Below are 15,261 nucleotides of genomic sequence, written 5' to 3'. Positions count from 1 at the left end.
TAGGCCAGTGAAGTCCAGTTAGTAGGTCTTCATTCCTGGTGGACGGTCTAAATTTGGAAATCCTATAACCTTGCATGGGCATCTACCACCTTCATGACGATACGGGTACGGCTGATTTTCTCCTAATTCCGTTCACACTGTTTTTGGCCTATGAAATGTTTTTTGGAGTCCACAAGAAATATTATAGAGAGTGCACTTTTAGGGTAGCACTGAATTCAGGATTTTGTTTGGGATTCAACCAAATCTCAGGACTTGTAGGATTTGGAGTTGCCTAATACTTAATGTTCAGCAGAACCAAATCCTTTAAAACAGCTGGTCCAGCTGAATAAAAAACAATGTATGAATTTGGTACATCCCTGGCACTTTCTATTCCAACCAAGATTTTTATTATGGCCCAACAGAAAAACCCATGTCTCCAAACAGATGAATAGTATATGTAAATTGCATTTCAGAGATGGCCTTATAATTTAAGAACACTGAATTTAACATGCTGAGCCAATGCCTTCTCCTCCTGTCCATAATAACCTGGAGCCATCTTGTCCTACGGATTTATCTGTGGCTTTTATCAGAACTTCCCTCGCTACCAGGCTGCAATTGCTGACGGTGATAAAAGAATAAATGACAAGAGGGAATTAATGGTGAAGAACAGTAAAAATCAATGAAATCCTATAGGCAGACGGAAGAAATTAGTCAAAAAGACAATTTTGTGGATCAAATGGCAGTTTCATTGATATCCTGCTTTATTACCTAACGTCAATGCGCCTTACACGGCTGTATAAATTTAGATTTTAAATGCAGCTTTATGTGAGCCGTGCTCCACTTTCCTCTCTAATATATCACCAATGGGCTGGATCCACTGTAGCATTTCTCAACCATGAGCCTTGTAATTCATTTGCTAAACAGTTGGATACCTGCCCTCGTGTTTTTTAGGCTGGCTACCTGTTCAAGAGATGTTTGAGCTCATTGATGTCCAGCTATTGTTAGATGACCCAGAACTGCAACTCAAAAATCATATGGCAAGCTTGTGACTGACTGAGAATGGTGGGAATTCTAAAAACAACTGGATGGCTGTTTAGACACTATGCACCTGTGCCTTTAAGAGGAGCCATACTGGGAAAACCTCATGCTTTATGTTTTCTTGAAACTCAAATTAAGTGTATCAGTCCAATCTATTAAGGATTTATTTACGCATTTAACATGTGGTCTTTCAGTTGTAGCTAAACGACAAATCAAAACATTGGAAGTTGGAAGTTATAGTGCAACAACAGCTTGGGTTGCATGGGTTAACACCGCTGCACTACTATATGTTGCCATGAGAACTTTATTTATGTTTTTATTTTCTGCATTAAAGCACACACTCTTCTAAAACTGAACTGCTATCCCAGCTAAATTGTCATTAAAATGATCCTTTGCTCACTCACTGTTCCCCACATTTGTCCACTGTATCGCTTTTATTTCTTTACTGAGTGGCCTCATCTCTTGCCTGTTGTCTTGCTGGGCCTCTCAGGGCCCCCGCTAAGTGCTTGCTTGCTTTATCCTTCCTTTGGAATGAGGTGAAAAAAAAGCTAAAGATGACCTTGCATTTCACTGTGGACTTAATTTTTTCTGGTGTTTCAGGTATTCAGGAGACTTAGTAGATCTTACTGGCATGTCTGGTGTTACTGTGGTCGTAATATATTTATGGACTCATCTTCCTGGCATGTGTGGGGTTAATATGCTAATGGTCCATTTCTGCAGTGATCTTGCTGGCATGTCTGGGGTTAATGTGCTCACAATCCATTTTCTGCTGTAAAATTACTAGTAAGCCTGGGGTTAAAGGAGAACTAAACCATAAAAATGTCATACACTGAACTTATTGCACCAGCCTAAAGTTTCAGCATCTCAATAGCAGCAATGATTCAGGACTTCAAACTTGTCACATAGGGTCACCATCTTGGAAAGTGTCTGCAACATCTACATGCTCAGTGAGCTCTGAGCAGCTGTTGAGACGCTAAGCTTAGGGGTCGTTGCAAATTTACAAGCAGAAAATGAGGTTGCTCTTCAGGCCTAGGCCTAGGGCGGCAAGTTGGTAGGAGCGGCATGCCGCCCAGCCGTTTGCTGAGGAGCACTGGGGACGCACAGCTCTGTGAATATTTAGGCAGCAATGGGTCTTTCCACTTTCTAGTTATGAGTTTTTTTCCCCAAGAAATAAACATTCACTAACTAGCATGCATTGGTACTGGGTAAAGTGTTCTTTTAGACCAACATAGAGCAGACATGCTCGAGGTGTTCGTGGAATCTCCCCTTCAAGAACTGAATCAAGTTTAGCAAGAAGTCCAGTACAGAGTTAGAGCAGTCCCAGACCATGTGAAGTAATGTAGCATTATCAGTGTGACATATGGGGCATTCAGATGAGGACTCCGGCAAAATCTGGTGCAGTTTAGCCATGTGCACAAAGAATACTTGTAACATCATATCCCTGTAGTTGAGAGAGGCCTGAGATGGGGATTCCAAACGTTCATCCCATTCATCATCGTCTATAGGCCCAAGGGCCACTTCCCATTTCCCTCTCAATTTCTCCAGTGGTTTATTACATAACTTATCATGAAGGGCTGCATATAGATTTGTAATTAGGCCCTTGGAGGAGCCTTGCATAATTCTTTCAAAAACTAAATCATGGGATATCAGGATAGGCTGCATTTTAAATTGCACAGGGAGAGAAAAGTCTTTCAAAAACTAACCATTTCGCCTTGCCTCCAAACATCACGGATTGTATAAATGGCACAGTTTTCCCAATTTTGATTTTTCCCCATTCTTTCAACACCTGGGAACCAGTTGTTACACCAAAGTGGGGTCTGAGGAAGGTGACCAGTAAATTGAAAAATCTTTGCTGCTTTAAGCTAAATTTGGCAAGCATGCTGTATAACAATGTTATGATATGCCATTTTAATAGGTTTTTTAATGAACAGCCATTGCAGCATGTAGCGTGCAGAGTGTGAGGGGTGCCAATTAATAGCTGATGTAATTGGAATAATGCTTGGTAATGCACCTCTTTTTCATCCATGAGGCAATGTGACTCATTTGTCTGCTAGATAATACAAATATTGAGAATATGAGAGAATCAAGCTTAGTAAAGAATCCTCTTGCTACTATCAGGGTAGCTTGAAGTAGCACATATATTAACTTGGGATAGAAGAATCATCTTTAATAGCTGAATATGCCCCATTGGGCCCAGTAGAAGTGATTCCTATGCCTTGGTCTTGTTCAATATAATCTCCCACAATGGATGCACATTCAATTTACAGTATTCCGTTAGCAGTAAGTGTATACGTTCTTCCCGCTGCCCAATATGCCAACCTTGAATTGTAGGGTGAGACCTGACCTGCGCAAAAGGCTCCATGGCTAACGCAAATAGCAATGGTGAGAGTCGACAGCCCCGGCGCGTGCCCCGTTTTACTGGGAAAGAGGTGGATTGGATGCAGGGTTTTCATTTAGAGGGGTTGAACTTGATGGACTTCGTCTTTTTTCAACCAAATTTAACTATGTAACTATGTATTCCATTTACTTTTAGGGATGCTTTAGGAGAAAGTTACATACGATTAACCCAGTTTGTGTACGCTGCACCAAAATTAAATTGTTTAAGGACTGCCCACAGATACGGCCACTCCACTGTATCAAATGCTTTGGCTATATCCAATGCAGCAATTGAACTCTGACCTTTATTGTCATGAGCGGTAGTTAAGTTTAGATACAGCCTTCTAAGGTTTAAAGCAGTGGACTTACTGGGCATTAAGCCTGTTTGATCATCAGAGTTCATTGCACTAAGGGTCTTACTCATTCTGGCAGAAAAAATCGTAGCCAATATTTTTATAACTGCCGAAAGCAGTGAGATAGGACAGTAAGCATCCATTTGAGGGTTTTTTACCAGGTTTGTGAAGCAGTACTGTAGAAGCCTTGAGATAATGGGTCCTTGGGCATGTATGCCTTTTCTCCCTGCCATAAAAAAAGGCCTTAGTTGGTGAGGGCCGTGTCCTTATTTGGGTGACCCCCTGAATACAGGAGAAAAGTTGGTTCCCCAGCTGCACTTGAGCATGTCCAATCGCCCCCTCCCCATGCGGTCAGACCTCACAGCTGTCAGATAAATCGTCTCTCTGTGCTACAGGGGGAGATGATCTTCACTAGGGTTGTCCGTGTCACACACAGATATTCAGCTAACAATTCCCCTTTGAAAGCACTCAGGAAATGGGCAGGACTTGTCTCCTTCTGTCTGTTGACTGTGGTTTCAATGTCAGGGGCCCGCCGGGCCCACGCCGATGGTGCTCAGCGGGTGAGGGGATGCAGGAGGGAAGCCCAGACTCCTTTCATAAGCACCTTGTTCCCCTGCCAGGGACCTCCCACCCTCTCTCTCTCTAGCACGACCAAGAAACTGTCAGCTTTATGTGCTGGAGTGTGGAAATTGCTTTGCTGCCAAATCCCTGAGATGAATAGGGAGCTTTCTTTTTAATAATTGCTATTAGGAGAACGTGTAAGTCCCAGTCTCCGGCTGGCATGGGGCCAATCTCCAGTCTCCTTCTCATCCCTGTAGTTCATTGCGCTCTCTTATCTACCGTCTTCTACCTCGTAAGGGTTAAGCATTGCAAATAGGCAGCACACCCCTGTCGTATCCAATTTGTAGTGTCAGGGAGGCTAGAGGGGCTTTAATTAATGTCTGTGCTCTGGTTTGAGGCTGCGTTCATGTGGCCCTTTTGGGTTTTCTATGATTAGGAGAATTGATTTGAAGAGGAAATTACTTGGCAAGGGCGAAGGTGGGGAGAGGAAGGGGGTGGTTGATAGTTTCAGAGAAGCCAGCAGATAATTGAAGGGGATAAGAGGGAAGTTGGGAGGAAGCAGCTTTTAGAGACAGTAATAAGGATCCATGTGAGAGAGTAATAAGTGAGGGTTTTGTAGAGCCTGGATGTCAGCAGTGCCGTGTGATGTGCAGCTTCTGGGTCCAAGGCTCGGGATACAGTGGGGGCAGATTTGCTGCAAGCAGGGTTTTGTAAAAGCCAGATTTATACTAGAAAAACTGGCCATTGCCATTAAAGAGGTAAAGAGCATAATGTTATTATGGACCTAGCACTATATGGATGGAAAAAGTGGATGTCAGACCAATGAAGTTTGGTGTTTGAAAATGTATGTTGTGTGGTCATAGACACGCATATTTTCTATCGTATGATATTGGGTACATGTATGGTGGAAGACAAGCCAATGATATTGACTAAGATGGGAAGCTTTTCCCAGTGTCCTATATTTTGCTTGGAATATTACCCAATTTCATAATGTTATTAGTGGATGACAAAGGAGTCAGTGCTGCTTTTGGTTGATAGAGCAATGGTCAGCTCATGATGGCTAGATAAGCTGTTGCAAGTCAGCTTACAATGGCTAACTGGTATATCATTAGATACAGATATTGTGGTGAATGGGTCCTGTGTATTAAGCCTTTTAAGGGTTAGTTCACACGAGGAGATTGGGGAGATTTTGTCGCCTGGCGACTAATCACCTCGTCTTCTGGGTGACAATCTCCCCGAACTGCCTCCTCGTGTCTTCCCATCCGCTATAATGAAAAGTCGCCTGCGCTAAAGCACATGCGGCGCTGCGTTTTCAGAAGTCGCCCGAAGTTTCCTTGTGAGGCAACTTCAGCAACAGCTTATCTAGCCATCATGAGCTGACCATTGCTCTATCAACCAAAAGCAGCACTGACTCCTATTCACCCTTTATCTTTGTAATTATTGCTGCAATTCAAAGAATAATTTCATTTTTATCAACTAGGAAGTATGTTTGTTGGAAACTGGACTAGTCATGAGTGCAACAGACTTATCAGCTTGAAAATAGCAGGCACTCTAATTGCAACTCCCAACATGCAGCCATGTTTGCAGGATTTGCCCAAGACATTACAATGGAGAGGCTATACCATGTGAGAAAACATAGAAAATCACTATCTTTATCTGTACAGATGTATGCATTTGTGTGGAGTTTTAATAGTTCAGAATCTATACATTTACTGTATGTTTTTCTAGTATCTTTACAGATGGAGCACTATTTGTAATGAAGGCTTACTAAACACTGTAGGAATTTACATTGTTCCTATAGCACATCTCTAACATGCCAGCCTGCAAGTCTGAACGGTCATAATGCTCTCACTTCGTGACACCAGTTTTACTCTCATTGCGGCTGTAGACAGGCCACTAACTCTCAGTTTGGAAATGGTCGCAATATGTGTTGTGTGGTACCAGGAAAGCTGCTTCTGCTGTGTTGCCACGGTAACCGGAGATATTGCCTGAAGATAGGAAAGGGCAGGCATCCCTTCTCTCCCCTGTCTAAGGTTCTGGTATTAGAGTGATATTAGATGGAGGGCGATAATTATAGGTCATCGTACCCTGTCTGATAGGCCATCTTCATAGAGGTTAAAGCACCCATCATTAGGTGTAAGAATAATAGCATGTATTAAAAAAAATTCCATTTGACACCTTCAGGTACTTAAAGGGTAATCAGCTAAGAGTGCTGGAAAGAAATTACACTGCTTGTGCCTCTACAATAGTACAACAAACTAAAATTACTCATCTTTTATACCAGCCTTTGTCCTGACCCTACTTTTTTAGTTAAGCTTTAGTTCTCCTTTAAACACATAACTGCCTTAAAGGAGAACTAAACCCTTAATTAAAAAAACCCTACCCCCCTACCCTACATAGACTCCCTCCTTGCTCCCTCTCAGCCTAGCTGTTACCCCTGTTAAATTCCCCTAACTCTTTACTTCCCCTTGTTGCATATTCAGGGCATCGAAGTTCACGGGCGCCATCTTCTTCTCTTTGGGAATGTTCGGGGAGAGAGGTGTATTGGCGCATGCGCAGTTGGAGCAGTCTTCCATTTTGTGACAACTTCACATGCACTGAAAGTCACGGAAATTGCCGAAGCGCCAGAAGAAGACCCGAAGATTAACGAAGAGAAGAAGATGGCGCCTGTGAACTCCGATGCCTGAATCTGCACCGAGGGGTAAGTAAAGAGTTAGGGGCATTCACCAGGGGTAACAGCTAGGCTGGGGGGGAGCAAGGAGGGGCTCTATGTAGGGTAGGTTTTTTTTTAATTAAGGGTTTAGTTCTCCTTTAAGACATCTTTTAACTACCGTAACCACAACTGTTTTGACTGGGCATTGACCAGTTGAGTGTTTGTAGGGTACCAAATCTCCTGTATATAATATGTGTCTATATACAGTATACAAGTCCTACAGTACAGGCACAGGACCCATTAACCGGAATGCTTGGGATCAAGGGTTTTCCAGATCAAGGGATCTTTCCGTAATCTCTACACCTTAAGTCTGCTGAAAATCATTTAAATGTGCAATAAACCCAGTAGGGTTGTTTGCCACCAATATGAATTCATGTTCCTTATTAATCATACTCCTGGGTGATGTTTTACTAAGCTTTTTAAAATTATTTCATATATCTGTCTCTCTTAAACGAATACAATGAATATAAATCTCTTGGATAATGAGAAATACATGTTTTTCAAGGGCTTTTCTGGTTTTTGCCATTATATTGATAGATGATCTGTTTGAAAGTTTGTTTGAAAGTGTGCCTAAGTCATAATTATATGTTTATGGTTTATGTGTTAGGTACTATACCAACTACAGGGACGGCAGTGCTCCTTTAAACCACAACTCGGTAATCAAGTCCTTTCTTTTACCCTAGAGCTGAGGTTTTATCCTCTGCTGGTGGCAGGCAAGAAGGCTGGGAGGAGCAGGTCATCATCCCCTAAATTAATGATTATGAGTCTGTTTTGTCAAGGCTTGCAGCTTCATAATCACGCAAATGCATTCCTCCCAGTTTGCTTGCTCTAGAAATCTAAAAGGTGGGCCAGCCATGGGGTGAACAGCTATCATTCCTTATATGTGAGTCAACAAGCTGCTTGGGGCTTTACTGGAGCAAACTGGACTTACATGTACTCATTTACTTTTTCATATTAATACTGTGTGCACCAGTATACTACTGGTGAAGTTATATTCATTTAACATACTTTAGAAAATGTAATGCCTTAACACTACAAATAAATCTGATAAAACAAATACAAGAAATTGGGAATATGTCAGAACACCACTGTAAAGATTAGTAACAATTACTGCAAAATCCGATGGCAATATAATTTTTGCTGCAGGTGCATGTAGCTATGTTTGTAATGACCCTGAGAAACCTGTTAATTATATGTCATGCAAGTTGTGGTTGATCAATAGTTATAACTATTAAGTAATTAGAAGCTACTTGAGGAATGTGCATGAAACTACACAGTATTTGTCCTATTCCTGATCAACCATTCAGCAGTTAGGTCTCAAGTAGTGAGACATATTTCTTATTGGTTGCAGGGCTAGGGCAAACTTTCTGTGTTTGTGCAGAACATTAGGCGTTGTCACATGACTTTTCAGGAACGTCAGAGATGGCAGCATGTGCAAGAAAATGTCTGTATGGAGGTATTTGACAGAACAGCCCACCTGCATGTCTTATTCTCTATTTTTCATTGCAAGGAAGCATTGTCTATTGCTTTGTATGGTATCTAAGTAATATGGGGATTAAAAGCCACATAGAGCCATTAATGCACTTTGTCACTTGGTTTTTTCTGCTAATGTTCCAGTTATAGTATAGTAAATAAAGTTTATGTGATATCACTCCAACTTGCAGTACAGCAGTAAAGAGTGACTCAAGTTTACCAGACTACAAGTCACATAACTGGAGAAAGCTGGGAAACTGACAATATGTCTAGCCTCATGTCAGATTTCAAAATTAAATTAGGGATGCACCGAATCCAGGATTCGGTTCGGGATTCGGCCAGGATTCGGCCTTTTTCAGCAGGATTCGGATTCGGCCGAATCCTTCTGCCCGACCGAACCGAATCCGAATCCTAATTTGCATATGCAAATTAGGGGCGGGAGGGAAATCTCGTTACTTTTTGTCACAAAACAAGGAAGTAAAAAATTTTATCCCCTTCCCATCCCTAATTTGCATATGCAAATTAGGGTTCGGATTCGGTTCGGTATTCGGCCGAATCTTTCACAAAGGATTCGGGGCTTCGGCCGAATCCAAAAAAGTGGATTCAGTGCATCCCTAAATTAAATACAAAAAAAATCTGTTTGCTCTTTTGAAAAAAAGGATTTCAGTGCAGAATTCTGCTGGAGTAGCACTATTAACTGATGCGTTTTAAAAAAAAAAACATGTTTTCCCATGACAGTATCCCTTTAAACCATATTTTCGTCTGTGTGCCAATATGTGCACTGCCTTTGCTGTGTTGTTGTTGCTCACTGTCAGCTTACCTTCATATACAGATTTGCTAGCAAGGTCCAGAATTGTGCTGATAAATATATTAAGTTCAGGCAGGTACAGAGTGCCAACCAGTGTTTTTAATCAATAAGTAGGAAAGGTATGGGACCTGTTGTATAGAATGCTTGGCACCTGGGTATTGCCAAATATGGGATCTTTATGCAATTTGCATCTCTAAAACACACTAAATTTGGCCAGGAGCAGTAACCCATAGCAACCAATCAAAAGGAACAATTTAGTGGGTATCTGTAAAAGCAAATATCTTGTTGGTTGCTATGGATAACTGCTCCTCGGCAAACTTAGTGCCTTTTATTACATATGGGACAAAGTGTACAAAAAAACATCATTTGAAAATTAAAAAAAAAAAAAACCAACAGGATTGATTTGCCTCCAGTAAGGATAAATTATATCTGAGTTAGGATCAAGTAAAAGGTACTATTTTTTATTACAGTAATAAAGAAAACCAGCCTATTGGGTTTATTTAATGTTTACATGATTTTCTAGTAGACCTAAGGTATGAAGATCCAAATTATGGAAAGATCCATTATTCGAAAACCCCCAGTTCCCGAGCATTCTGGATAACAGGTCCCATACCTGTACTGAAGTGCAGTGAAAACAACCCTGTGGTTTGGAATGTTTTACTTTATGTAACTACCCGCATAGGATAGCATTAGCCCAAGAAAAGACAAGTTACATTACTTTTCTGTTTTCGGTGATACGGTAGATGACTACTTACTATCTCGTCCTGTAACCAGAAATCACTGTCTCCACTTTATTATACATTCCATGCCATGAAAAACACCTTTTAGACCATTACAACATCTGTCTTCAAATTCCTTGCCTGAAGACACTTACCACACTTATCTTTAAATTGCTGTCTGTAGATACAAATGCTGTAACAAAATTGGCTCTTTTCCTACCATGTGATTTGTTATAAAGAACTTGTAGGCAGAGAGTAATCAAAGTTATAAAAGGTGTTTATATTTTATTAACTAAGCAATGGTATTTTGTGCTTTTATTAACCACTTGTAGACAAATGCATTTGTCACAGTACTTAATATGGAAGGATCTTGACAATGTGGTCCTGAGCAACTATGAAAATGGCATTCAATAGAAATATAGAACATAGAATGAAATAAAGAGGGTAGATTGCTTGCCATAAAATGTTGAATCCTACAGTTTTAAGCCACTCCAAACAAACATGAAGGAGATTGACCTGACAGTTATTGATGATTCATAGTCTGCCCCTTATTTCCTCCCAGAAATGATGGATTGATACATTCAATAAACTGATTATTTATCCCATGGCACTCTCTCTCTTGTAGAAGCTGTGCCGGCTCCCCAGGCTCAACCTCTACTTTCATGCCTGTCTTTTATTCCCTTTTAGTATTATTCAAGAAATATAAATGCCATTTCCTGCCTTCTCTTTGTAGAAGTTATTATGGTAATTCTGTTAGCTGAGAAAAATGAGCAACCGCTATGTTCTTTTATAACGGAATTTCTGTATCTTCCTTATCATTTTCACACCAGGACAGCATAGAAAGGCAGTATAAATACATTAAGCCCTAGCATTTGGCTTCATAGTGTACAAAGGAAGAAACCATAATAGTGTAAATGATACAGGCATGAATTGTCCACTTGTCTTAAGTAGACTGAGTGATGGGCTGACCTCTAACTCCCAGTTTGTGACTTGTAGTAAAAAAATATAACTGGCAAGCACCTATTAATAAACAGAATTGGGTTTATGGTAGGGAAGAGAGTGCATTTTATCTAGGCCACTAGCATCATGACCCCTTGGAAAAAATGTAGTTTACAAAGGCCACATTGAGTAACAACAAACAAAGGTCCAACCTGTGGCCATCAAGCTGTTATTGGACTGCAGTAAAAAACAGTGGTCCAAGGTGGACATCCCTAATTACTTATTACCTGCATTGTCTTCAATTCAGGTACAATATAGACTATACAAAACATAACCCACAACTTCAGTGGGTTTAATAATGTGCCTGGCAATGGGAACATTGCATTATATTGATTAATAATCCCTTAATTTTGTGTTCAGTACATTATATTGATTGTGGTTCACCATAAAGAACACCATGTCTTAGCGGTAGAGACAGGGCTTCCCCATGCAGTTCCTTTTGAAACACACTGGCGTGGGTTGGCTATTTGTAATGTGCTTTATGAGGAGACATTTTTGCATAAGGGACTGTTAGGGAAAACAAAAATGATGGTGGAGTTTCCCTGGCTTCCCGACAGCAAAAATGATGATGTGATCAGGTTTTTCACTCTGTGGCTGCCAACCCCCAGGATTCCAGCTGTACAGCGCTGCAGTAAATCATTTATAACCATATAACCTCTGTTATCGAAAAATACATTTAGCAGGGAGTGGGATAAACCTCTCTGTGGGAATCACATGATAATCAGGTGTTCCTGATGTCTCTATGAGATATTAAAAGGACAAATAAAGGTATAGGTTCCTTTGGAGGTTACAGGAAGCAGCCTTGTTTTCAGTGGGAGATATTCCTTGAGCTATGAAAACGAGCTAAGTGAAAGATAAGTTCTGGTGTTGATTTGGTAGGGAAAACATATGCATTATTGTTGGGATCTGAAAAACTTTCACTTCCTTCGACTATACAATAGATATTTCAAAGTAGGAGAGTGTTCACAATGACAACAAGGTTTTCCTGTCTGAGAACAGGAGTGTTTTGCTTGTCTCCAATTGAACTAAGTTATTACTGTTCTGTTGTCATACCAGGCCCAGTGCCTTGGGGTTAACCTGGATTCTGCCCTGTCCTTCACTCCTCATATCCAGTCACTTATTAAATCATGTCACTTTCACATACGGAACATGCAAAATACGGTAATTTATCATCCAAGATGCCACCTAAATTCTTATTCATTCTGTCATCATATCACATCTAGCCTACTGTAACTCTCTATTAATTGGCCTTCCTCGCTAGAGACTGTCACCTCTCCAGTCCATAATGAACACTTCAGCTAGGCTTATATACCTCAGCAACCGCTCCTCCTCTGCTATGCCACTCTGCCAATCCCTGTACTGGCTTCTAATACCTTTCAGAATAAAATTCAACCTTTCCTCTGTTCTTACAACACACTTATTTAGAGAAGCCTACCCTCACTCTGTTTAGCTTCTAAATGACATCTCTCACCTGCATATTTCTGATGTTGTCTACTGCCAGAACCTTGTGTCTCATTCCCTTCCTCTTTAGATTGTAAGCTCTTTGCACAGGGCCTTCAAAGAAATTGTGGTGCAGCACTACAAAATTAGTGATTAATCTGTGTTTTATTTGTGCCAAAGGCTAGGCAATGTTGCTGCAGTACAATTTCTTTGATCGTATCCAGTTCCCTTGGCAGTGGGGAAGCAGCTTGAACCCGACGCTACAGAAAGTGGAGTTGAAGCACCCTAACTTGAATTATTTGCACAGGGCCTTTCTCACCTTTCGTACCAGTACTGGTTGTTATGTATGGAACCCTGTATGTATGTAATTCATGTGATTTCTATGTATAAACACATTTATTTTACATTGCTGTGCAATATGTTGGCGCTATAAAAATGCATATTAATAATAATACAGGCATAGGATCCGTTATCCGGAAACCTTATATCCAGAAAGCTCAAATCACGGAATGACCTTCTCCCATAGACTCCATTATAATCAAATAATTCACATTTTTAAAATTGATTTCCTTTTTCTCTGTAGTAAAGTACCTTGTACTTGATCCCAACTAAGATATAATTAATCCTTATTGGAAGCAAAGCAATCCTATTGGGTTTATTTAATGTTTAAATTATGTTTTAGTAGACTTAAGGTTTGGAGATCCAAATTACAGAAAGACCCCTTATCCAGAAAACCCCAGGTCCCGAGCATTCTGTATAACAGGTCCTATACCTGTATTATTGTTTTCATCTGCAATGGTCTGCCACTCAGTAGGCCAGTGACATGATGCTTTTTGATGCACTTGATAAAGCACTCTCTCATTTCACTAAATGTCTGTAGCAGTAGAACATCTTAGTCAACTTCTCATCCTAGAAAGTAAAAAAAAGAGCATTAAAAGTTAATTGGAACACTAAACCAAAACTAAACTAATTGTTGTATATGCTGAGGGATAATATACAGTAGAAACCCCCATTTTACATTTTTTCAAGAGACCAGGAAAAAACTGTAAAATCCAGGAAAATGTAAAATAAGGGAAATTTGTTAAACCAACTTTTTCTTCAAGTAGTTAAAGGATATAAACACAGGAGTCTGTTTTACCGAATTACAATATTTATTGCATTAATAACATGGCAGCATTAATTTAACATTATGCGCGCATGTTCAAGGCCTCACCGTCAGTCAAATACACAACTTAAACCAATAGGTTTATACAGTATATAAGGGATTGGTGCAGAACTGTATGAGGGGCAAATTAATAGGAATGGACTATAATCATGGTACTTAAAATCGAGGTTTCACTGTATTTACATTTAAGAGAAGCAATTTTTTCTTCTTTATCCAAACAGTCAATCACAGCTCTTATTTGACATCCCCATGGACTTTTTCATGCTCTCCAACTGTTTTTTAAATTTAAATGTGGCTCACGAGTAAAAAAAGATTGGGGACCCCCTGGGTGTGTGTGTGTGTGTAGATATATATATATATATATATATATACGAAATCCAAAGGTGCACTCCGTTAACTCAGTGAAGTCCTGGGTGCCAGCCAAAGTAAGTAAATATTTGTGAAGAAGAACGACACTCACAGGTTGTTTTCAATGCAGATAAATTGTGTTTTATTCCACTCAACGTTTCGATCCCCCACAGGGATCTTCGTCAGTAGATTACAAACAAATCTCCTGTTTGTAATCTCCTGACGAAGATCCCTGTGGGGGATTGAAACGTTGAGTGAAATAAAACACAACTTATCTGCATTGAAAACAACATGTGAGTGTCGCTCTTCTTCGCATATATATATATATATATATATATATATATACACATATATATATATATATATATATATATATATATATATATGTGTATAGATGTAAATATATATGTGTGTATAGATGTAAATATGATGTAACATTTTTGTATCCCAATAAATCATTTGGAGAAAAGAGGATCCGGTGTGCGTGCAAATCTCTGTTCCTGCACATTGTTCAACTACAGCACAGCACCCGATATTCATTGTTCGTTTGATAGCGTGTGCGGACACTGGAGGCTTATATATATATATATATATATATATATATATATATATATATATGTGTGTGTGTGTGTGTGTGAGTATACAACAACCTATATGTGATGCAAGAGGTAACATTCAGCTGAAATGAGCTGCAGGATTTAGTGGCACTGCTGGGGTTAAGCTGGGAAGAAGGAAGCTTTCTCTTTATGTCAGTCTTCATCTGTCTCCAACTGTGGGAATCTTTTGTAGATTCTTCATTTGGGGATTTGAGGAGCTTCTGCCGCTGAAACTGCATCTCCAACAGTGAGGAGGTGAATGCCTAATTCAAAAGGACATCTGGGATATTTCCTCAGTGCCCTTGGAGAATTTGATCATTTCCTGAACTTTTGTGGTTACAGCTTGGGAATACATCAGTATATTTTACCCCTTTGCCACCCTAGGGGCCAGAGCATATAAAGGGCAATTTATTAATGCTGGACACAAGCTCTTTGCATCCTAGCCAAGGGCTGTAGATTTTAAATTTCTGGGTTAATTTAAAGTCTACAGTATTTATGCATTTGCTAGTCTTCAGTACTCTACTGTGTATGTGCGCTGTGCATATGGCAAGTCCAGGCTGGACTTCCAGTTTTTGAGTTGACCCTGTCTTGTTTAAAAGGTGGCAAACAATAGTCCAGTTTTCTTAGTTCCTTTATTATATTTGTGCCAGTTTTGAAGGGATTCTACAAATGAATTCCATTATATGATTACCA

General features: G+C 40.0%; 1 protein-coding gene across 5 annotated transcripts in view; it reads left to right on the top strand.

Moving 5' to 3' along the window:
* The window catches only part of samd11.S (sterile alpha motif domain containing 11 S homeolog), a 138,237-nt gene that overhangs the window by 4,562 nt on the left and 118,414 nt on the right, over positions 1-15,261 (top strand). The window lies entirely within an intron of this gene.

The sequence above is a fragment of the Xenopus laevis genome, chromosome 7S (assembly GCF_017654675.1).
Source record: "Xenopus laevis strain J_2021 chromosome 7S, Xenopus_laevis_v10.1, whole genome shotgun sequence".
Lineage (NCBI taxonomy): Eukaryota > Metazoa > Chordata > Amphibia > Anura > Pipidae > Xenopus > Xenopus laevis.
The sequence above is the reverse complement of the archived record's forward strand: the minus strand, read 5'-3'. Positions and strand labels throughout refer to the sequence as shown.